Source organism: Trachymyrmex septentrionalis, unplaced genomic scaffold (genome assembly GCF_001594115.1).
Source record: "Trachymyrmex septentrionalis isolate Tsep2-gDNA-1 unplaced genomic scaffold, Tsep1.0 scaffold132, whole genome shotgun sequence".
Taxonomy (NCBI): domain Eukaryota; kingdom Metazoa; phylum Arthropoda; class Insecta; order Hymenoptera; family Formicidae; genus Trachymyrmex; species Trachymyrmex septentrionalis.
In genome coordinates, this window is record NW_017304461.1 from 838,185 (window position 1) to 847,294 (window position 9,110).

General features: G+C 30.9%; 1 protein-coding gene across 4 annotated transcripts in view; it reads left to right on the plus strand.

Moving 5' to 3' along the window:
- Positions 1 to 9,110, plus strand: part of LOC108757118 (solute carrier family 12 member 7) — a 95,387-nt gene that overhangs the window by 18,616 nt on the left and 67,661 nt on the right. The window lies entirely within an intron of this gene.

Consider the following 9,110-nt stretch of genomic DNA (forward strand, 5'->3'; position numbering starts at 1 on the left):
AAAATAAAAGAAAACATTAATATCAGTTGTAAAGTAAAAAAAATGAATTATGTAGGTACAGTCTCGACGAACACACGTTTAAAATGTAATTATGCCTGAAGGATATACAGAAAAACATGGAAAAATAGAAATGAACAAGAATGTAAAGAGGAAAAAATTATTCGTTGTCATGCAATACGAATCGCGTAACCTATTTAAGAAAACATAATTAGTGGCAACTTGTCGTTTTAATTACGTATTTGTGAACGTATGGTACGAATAATTATTGCACTTTGTAATAGCTGGACAGTCAAGGTTGATATATAATCCACTGATTGTCGCAGTCTTGTCTGCTTGTCTGACCAAACGATCGCGATACTACAGGTTCATCCTAAATAGGTCTCGCACAACGCATATCGTTCTCTTGCTTTAAAAGCAATACAACTTTATAAAATTAAATTTTCCAGAAAAGGGGAAGAACTATTTCGATTACTTGATAAAAAATTATTAATTTTAATCAAATAATTGCCGCAGAAAGAATATATTCTTAATAAATATTATTTTTATCATTTTCACAATCCCTAAAAGTCATTTGTTTTAAATTGTGATTTTGAAATTTTTTTTAAAATCACCTTTTTTAAATTCTGACAATTTGGAAGATTTTTAATGAAATTAAATTAGTTTAATAGGATAATGTTTACTTAACATAAATTATAATAATTAAAAAATTACATTTTTTTTATGCTATTACCGTGTGACACTATTGAAGTAAGAAAATGATATTTCATGCTATTTCTTGATAAATATGTCATGATTATAAATTCCGCGCAATCGTGATACGATGAGTTTCTCATAATAGATGTTTGCAAGAAAATATCTTTAAGAGGATCGAATAGTTAGACGTGATGAAAATTTAATGGTATTAATTAAGTCTTAACCAACTTCAATAAATATGCAAAAGTAATAAGGGTAAGAATAACTTTGTTGAATACGTGGAATTATGGAATTGCATGATAAACGTGAATAAAAAAGAATAAATTATTAAAAAAAAATGGAAAACTAATTGAAAAATAATAACACATGTCTAAATACAACTTTCCCTTACTATATTTCTGTGAATTGCGATTTACGTGTAAATGAGTTTAGCCATGTGTATGTTATTGTTTATTATAGTAATGACATTTTTAAATCTTTTTCGGACGTGCAAAATGGTAAATATGATCCACGATATATCTCTCCAATCGTTCAATCAAATGCATTCCATGACATATTTTGAAACGTTGTATGTTCTACGGATATGTAAAACAACAAACATCATCCGACGCATCTCTCTAAATGTACCATCGAATGCATTCCATGAGATTTGATACAGTTAATTCGATAATAGGCTTAGTTCGATAGATAATTCCGAGTGAAGCCCTCAATGTTTTAGCACTAAGCCATAACAATGCGAATTTGTTACTGGTTTAACTGATCGATGAGTTTCATTATTGTGCACGCGCATCGTTTCATTGAAACGATGTGATACATGTATATTCGACAATTAATTACGATCGTTCGTTTTCGAATTGCTTTTGAAAGATTAAAGGAATACTAATTCTCGTGAAATTGCAGTCATGGATGAGAATAGCATTGATTTCGATCCTCGATATAATGTTTATAGTACTAATTGAAAACTTTGTGTATGAAAGAAATTATATTCTAATTATTTTATAATGAATAGGAATTAATATAATTATTTTTCAATTAATTATAACGTAATCATTTTTACATAACATTATAACGAACGCGATATTATTACATAGAAATGCACTATTAAATTTGTAATATTGAATTATATCCAGTTTGAATTATTTTTAATTATTTCTGTAGATCGTCATTGCTCCTTTTACAAAATGTCCTTAATTTAATTAAAATAATGAGTTAAACAATTTAACTTGAAAAATTTATTCAATTTGATTTAAATTTTGTTTGTTATTTACTAAGTGTGTGTTAAGTGTAATATGTTATTTATGTTGAAATTTTAACCAGAAATGGATTAATTTATATTTTAACACATGGAAGTTAAAAATAACAAAATGTTGTTTAACTTAGATTACTATTGCTCCTTTAATATCTAATGTGTGTGACAATAAATGTTGCGCTATACATTGCAACACAAAACTGTCGAATATGTGTGTATACAATAAAAATGAAAGCTACCATAAATAAATAGACGTGTAGTTCTAAAACGTTTGTTTGCTCTCTTACTTAGAATCATGTGGAGTTGTTTGTTATTTTGTAAAATTTAATATATACCCGTGACTTTCTATAATGAAAAAATCAAACGAGGAAATGTGATTTTGAGAAGAATAATTCCATCGTTGTTCGGAGAATCGCTTAATTTTTGGGAAAACTCACGAGATTAATAATTGCATATTGCATATTGTACATTTTTCTTCGTATAAAGGAGAGGTTTTTCAATAATGTACGCAAGTGTGTTTACCATGAGATGATACTTGAGTTTTTTCGATGTTTAATATCCTGCTGCAAGATGAAATATTTTTATTTCCAGAAGAAAAATAAACGAAACCGTATAGCATACACGATTTCTTTTCTACGTTTTGTTTCCTTTTCATTGCTTTCACTTTGTTTCTTCTTGTTGGTTTATTGTGTTTTGCCCGGCTTTGCCCGATTCTTCAAGTTTTATGAAAAAACTCACAGAATGGAACTCTTATTAGTTTTTTAATCCATTTGCGTTATGACATGTAAAATGCATTTAATCACGTTTTCTTACGTAAATAGATGCCGCGCGAATTAATCCAATTAACACTGTCAGCACGTACGTAAATGTTAATCCTAAATCTCAAGATTTAAAAAATTCTCTTGAAATTATATTATAATAAAAAGAAAAATCTGTAGAGTTGCTAAAATATGTAATTAGATTGCAGATTAAAATAAAGCGAAAAATTCAGAAAATATAGATTCTAAGGTGTTAAGTCTTTGCCAAGTTTTCTTTTTTGTTCTTTCTCTCTCTCTTTTATCTCTCCTCTATCACTCCTTATCAATGATTCATACCTCTTGTGTATGTATACCCCTATTATATAATATGTATTTAAAGCAAAACCTATTAGCGATATTAGAATGTTTCGGAAAAATAAAAGTAATAAAGTGAAAATGTCGAGGTGTTAGCGCCTGTAATATTAATAATTTGGCATTTTCTACCTTTTGCGTGTCTCTCGGAATATCGTGCACGAAGCGAGGACGAGGGATATTTCCAATTATTGTTACTTTTTCGATCACGAACAGTAGTAAGTGATTCGCCGCGTTATCTTGTCTCGCTCATGTAGCTCGAAGGTAACCGACGAAGTTCATTGTCTTCGACCTTATTTGAGTGCGGGGTGTAGACGATCTCTCGCGTTTACGAATGTAGGCCTCGGTCGGTTAACTGGATTACGACACGCAATTTCTATCCTAGACCTTCGTGAGGTTTGACACGACGAGGTCTCTTATGTTATCGCTCGAAAATCCGTAGGCGTGAATCTCGCCGAACGTGATTCTCGCGAGCGCGATGCAATATTCAAATCCAACACCGGGAGTTAATTCTACGCGACATGTCACGCGACGGCATTTATTTCTGCGCGATTTATTATCAGGTTTACTTGTTTGATGGTGTTACTGTTTGTGTGGTTTATGTGGTGTTTCTGAAAGACTATTTTCTCTTATTATCTATTATTTATTATTTATTTAGGATAGAATTTATAGTAGAAGAGTAAATTTTTAATACCATCATGTTTATGTGTATATTACATGCACATGTAATATATACATACAAGTCGATTCCGCGTATGAAAAACTAACTATTCGTCGACTCTTGAACATCACGAACTTTTAAACTCTCTTCGTCTAGTTCGAAAGAACTTAATTGAACTCTGTTATAAATTTTTCCTTGCGACCAAAATTAGATCTAAGTCTTTAGGAAACTTAAGGATTTTTCTATTCCCAATGGGAAAGTTCAAAGATTTGAATAAGAAATTTATTCACTTCTTATGCGTTCATCGTAGTGCCCCATTGGTCGCGAGAGACTTAAGATTTAATTGTATACTGAGTGAAAATGTTTGATATTTTTAATTATAATTGCATGATATGCAATAATTAGTGATTAAGAGCTTCATTTTTATCTTACGGTTAGTGGCACAAGAGTATCGTCAGCAATTCTTTGAAAAAGCCGAATGTATTAGGTTGAGTAAAAAGTCATCGCGTATTTTTTAGCTCAAAGTTGTATATATACAATATCTTCGTCAATAATGAATGAAATTCAAATTTAAAAAAAGGGTTTTAAAGCTTGAAATCTCTACTTTTAAAAGCTTATCACATTTTTTAAGTTTATATGAGTTTGATAATTTTTACATACCAAAAACTACGAGCTGAAAAAGACGAAAAATTTTCTAAAAATATTCCTACGACTTTTGATTACTGAGTTATCGCGGATTAAATAAAAGAATTATTTTGACTTTAATTGCTCATAACTCCATTAAAAATTGTCGTATCGTATAATTTAAAAAAGAAATTTTTAAAGCTGAAACTTTACTCTATTAAGATATATTTATATTGTTGGTAAGAAAGTAATTGCGGTTTTTACTGATAGATGTCTTTTAAAAAAACGCGATGACTTTTTCCTTAACCTAATATGTATATTAAAAATTAAATTAATAAGTATTAAATTTTAAAAGTACCTACTTGACCTACAAAATGTATTTATTTAATATGACCTATATTTACAATTAATTATTGATTACAACTTGTCATGCTTTTTTCACAAAATTTTTACAATAATTGACCTTCCTAATTTTTGGATATTTCTAATTGAAAATATGTGGTCAGTCATAAAGGTGAAACTTTGAGAAAAACGAATGTTTATTTTTTGAAGCAGTTATTTTGGCGCATTTGAAGATTTGGAAGTTCTTATCTAAAATTCTGGTCAAAAATCTTATGCAAAGCATGTTTCATTGATAGCTATAATCAATATCTAATAATGATGATGCCATATGAAATAAATGTATTGTAATACATGTAATGTGCTTTTAAAATGACTTTAATTTTTAATAAATAATTTTTAATAAATATAATTTTTAATAGTAAATTTTTTTGCTGACATTCTTGTACCATTGATTATATTACTACTCTAATGTCAGTAACAATAATTATATTTATAGTTCTACCAAACAAATACACAGTTGGCATAAAAAATGGTTGTAAATGGCTGCAAACAGTTAGATTGTGGTAATTGCAATCATTTTTTTTAGTGTATATAGCAAAACGGACGTGGGACGTCTATACGTCGCGAGATGTAAATGACGAAGTATAATCGTACGGTTTAATCTCGCCGCAATCGATCGTTTTCCTTTTCGATCGCGGGGTCACGAGGGACGTGACGCTAGTAGTCCATCACGACCGTCGTTGTCGTCATCTTCGACCAAGTCAGACCCTGAACTGGAAACGAGGTTCATTGTCTGTGACCTTACTGCACGCCTGCTCTCGCAGTTTTATCCGTAAATGCAAAGAGGCCTCGATTGTTAACTGGCGGCTGGCATGCGATCCACCTACGTCTTTCTTCCCTCGTCGAGAGCGCCGAGATTTGAGTCTCATAAAACGGTTGAGAGTCTTCCAAAAAAACCTTGATCTTGATCGCGTGACACCACATAGAGCCAATTTTTTTTTCGAGTGGAAGTCAAAAAATTACTCTCTTTCGAACCATATCTATTAGTAGTAGTGAAAACACGAGAGTAAATTAATTTCATATTAGCAGGGATCAATATTTCGCAAAGCTTGTCCTTTGCGTATGATATTAATTATTAAAATTAATTTCCCAATTGTGATTATATCTGTCAATATTAATTAAATCAAAATCAGATGTTTGTTAATTCCGAATATAATTCAAACGATCTTCGGTTTCTCTCTTATAACACTTCATATAATATGCGAGCAAATATGTAGAAAATGTATTAAATTGTTTACAGCTTTTTGGGGGGATACTTATTAGCATCAACATTATTATATCACTAACTAAATTGTTCGGTAATTTAATTTGTGATATTACTATACCTCAGTTCGGTTTAAAGATGTACACTGTTGGATATCGAAGAAGCAATGACAATTTACTCCCTTGAGTTAAATACTTTGTTACTTTTAACTTTCATGTATGTTAAAATGTAAATCAATTTATTTTTGTAGTTATTTTTAAAGTAAATAGCGTCTATACATTAACGTATGCACTTATGTTAATAAATAATAAACTAAATTTGAATCAAATTTAATACATTTTTTTTAGTTAAATTAGTTAAATTAAACATAATGAGTAGAAGCAGTACCGACCTATAGAAATGATTAAAAATAACTTAAATTGGATATAATTTGACATTATGAATTTGATAGTGTATCATATAATACATATTTCAAAATAATAGAAAAATTATGAAAGAGTTTTACGCAGATTATTTAAATCGGTTTACTATCTAAATAGGTTTACGTATTTGGATAAAAAATTATTGATTGAATTAATATTTTTTTTATCAATGCTCTTTATACATATATAAATTTTACATCCCGAAAGATTATTTAAGACTTAATTAAAATTTACATATATATTCAGTTAATTTATATTTAAAGCATTAAGATCCAGATTGGACCAATAAAGACTTTATTTTACTTATTGTATATTCATTGTTATCTTATGACATATTGTTTAGAAAAATTATGTTTCGTTGCATATAAAAGATAATTTCATAGATGAAAGCTTCGAATAGACGAAAATAAAGAACGATTGATGTAAACGAGCGCGCTGGAAATCACGAGAATACTTTATATTAATTGAATTTTGTCGTTAATTTTGAGTTATCAATCGCGTATAATTACCAATTCTATCAAGTAGCGGTAACGCGAAGAATAGCTAGAAATTAAACGAACGTACGAAATTATCGGAAGCTCGATGGAGACCACGCGGTACAAATTATCGGTCTGCCGATATTAATTAATTTATAACGGTTGTTACTTTCGTACTTTTGCTTTTATCAATTTACAATCAAATTGAATCGAAACGTCACAGTTTTTACGCTGATAAATATTTCTGTCGTTTATGTAGATGTTACGTCAATTGTAGAAGTAAACTTGACATTTCTTGCACGTCTATTAGATTCAGATAAATCGATCTTTTCTCATTTGAAAATTGAAATTGAAAAGCTCAACTAAATTGAATGCAGTTTGGCGCACTTGTATCTCGAAACAATAAACAGACACAGAAATAAGTCTGTATTGATTCTAAATTGAGAAATGCGAATATTACTTCTGCAATTTCTGATTGTCCCGAGAGGGAGAACACTTTGGTTGTTACTTGCGCCTGTCAAACTGGTCGTTTGGCGCACGAAGTTCGATTACGAAGTGAAATAGGTATGATTGCGATCAGACGAGCGGAGTCCTGTGGGGCAACCCATTAATGGCGGCGAGTGCAAGTCGCAATCTTCGCGCAGGATACAGCACGTCGTTAACTGAAAGGAAACCTAGGTTACAATCAGCAGCTGGGTACGGATACGGTAGTGCGATACCCCTTTCCTTTTTCCATTTCTCTTTTAAATTAAGAGTCCTAAGGACTGTGACCTGCGATATACGCATAACGAGTACATATATGTCAGACATGCCGAGACCGACATATATATATATTCCTCGGAGGGAATGCCGCACTCGCGTCGAGATATTGAATTCCACTCCCTTCAGGACGAATCTGTTGATGTTCCATTAATGCTCCATTAATTTTATTACAATTTCGTTTTAAAATGATATTTTCTCCTTTCGAAGATAATCAATTAGATAGTAACATGATATTCAAGAAACATCAACTATGATAGAAGAAAGCACCATGTATCTTATGGTATTTAATAATATTTTGACGCCGATATTACGAATAGGGTATTTCATAACATGTGAGCATATCTTCACAAAGAAAGATTGATCTATCTGATCTTGTTTCCAAGTTACAGACATTTTTGTACTTTATTAATTCTTGTTACATACTGAATTTGTGTAGCACCTCCACATATTTCTGTCTTATTAATAGTTAATAATAGTATTAATAGATCAAATGTTTGTATGAACTCTTTCTGTTATTTTCCTGAATTTATTCCCAAAGTTATGTCCACATGTTACTCTATATACATTCAGAGAAAAAGACGTATGATTTCTGCACACTAAACGCGGAAGCACTTGCCAGACAACAAAATGTGACACGGTAGCCAATAAACTTACAACTCCTAACATGTTCATTGGTTATCGCGTTGCATCTTGCCACGTGGCAAGCGTTTCCGTATCCAGTACGAGTGAGCCAATAGCAATGGCAACTATATAGGTAACAAGTTACTACATATAGAACTGTACAAGTTTTATATACAGAATTAAGTATATAGTTGAATAAAGTTTTTTATATAGTTATTGCAACTAATAAATAGCCTATTTAACCATATGTTTATTAATTTTACATAGTTAATATAAAATAGTTATCACTATAGTTGCTACCACTATGTTTTTTTCTGAGTGTATGTTTGAGTTTTTAAAGGGCCAATAGCATATTTTATTCCATTGACAGTCTCTTTATTAAGAACTTTAAAAAGTATAGGTACATGTTCATCTTGTTATCTTAACATAATTATTATTATCTTTAAAATAATGAATAAAATCATAAATCGATATTTAATTAACTTTTCATAGGGAACAAATTATTTTAGTTTTCAAGAAGGCGCGTCCTCTTTACACAAAACTCGCTGATAAATGAATATCCTACATCAGGATAATCCATGTATATATTTCGCTATAATAGACGTGAAAAGAGATAATCGTTATCGCGGTTACTTCTTTTTTCTCTGGCTGATGAACCGCTACTATCGTTAAAACCATTTTTCCTCCAGTATCACTAAAAACGTAACCTCGAGTTTCCGGTGGTTAACAGGTGAGCCATCCCGATCGGATTTGGCGAAACGATGATGGTTTGCCTTGCCAAATGGCAGCGGAACGCGTTAACAACCCACAGGCCGCATCTGGCACGTACGCGTATGATAGTCAATATACCCACAAACATATACACATACGTACAGGTATGTGTACAT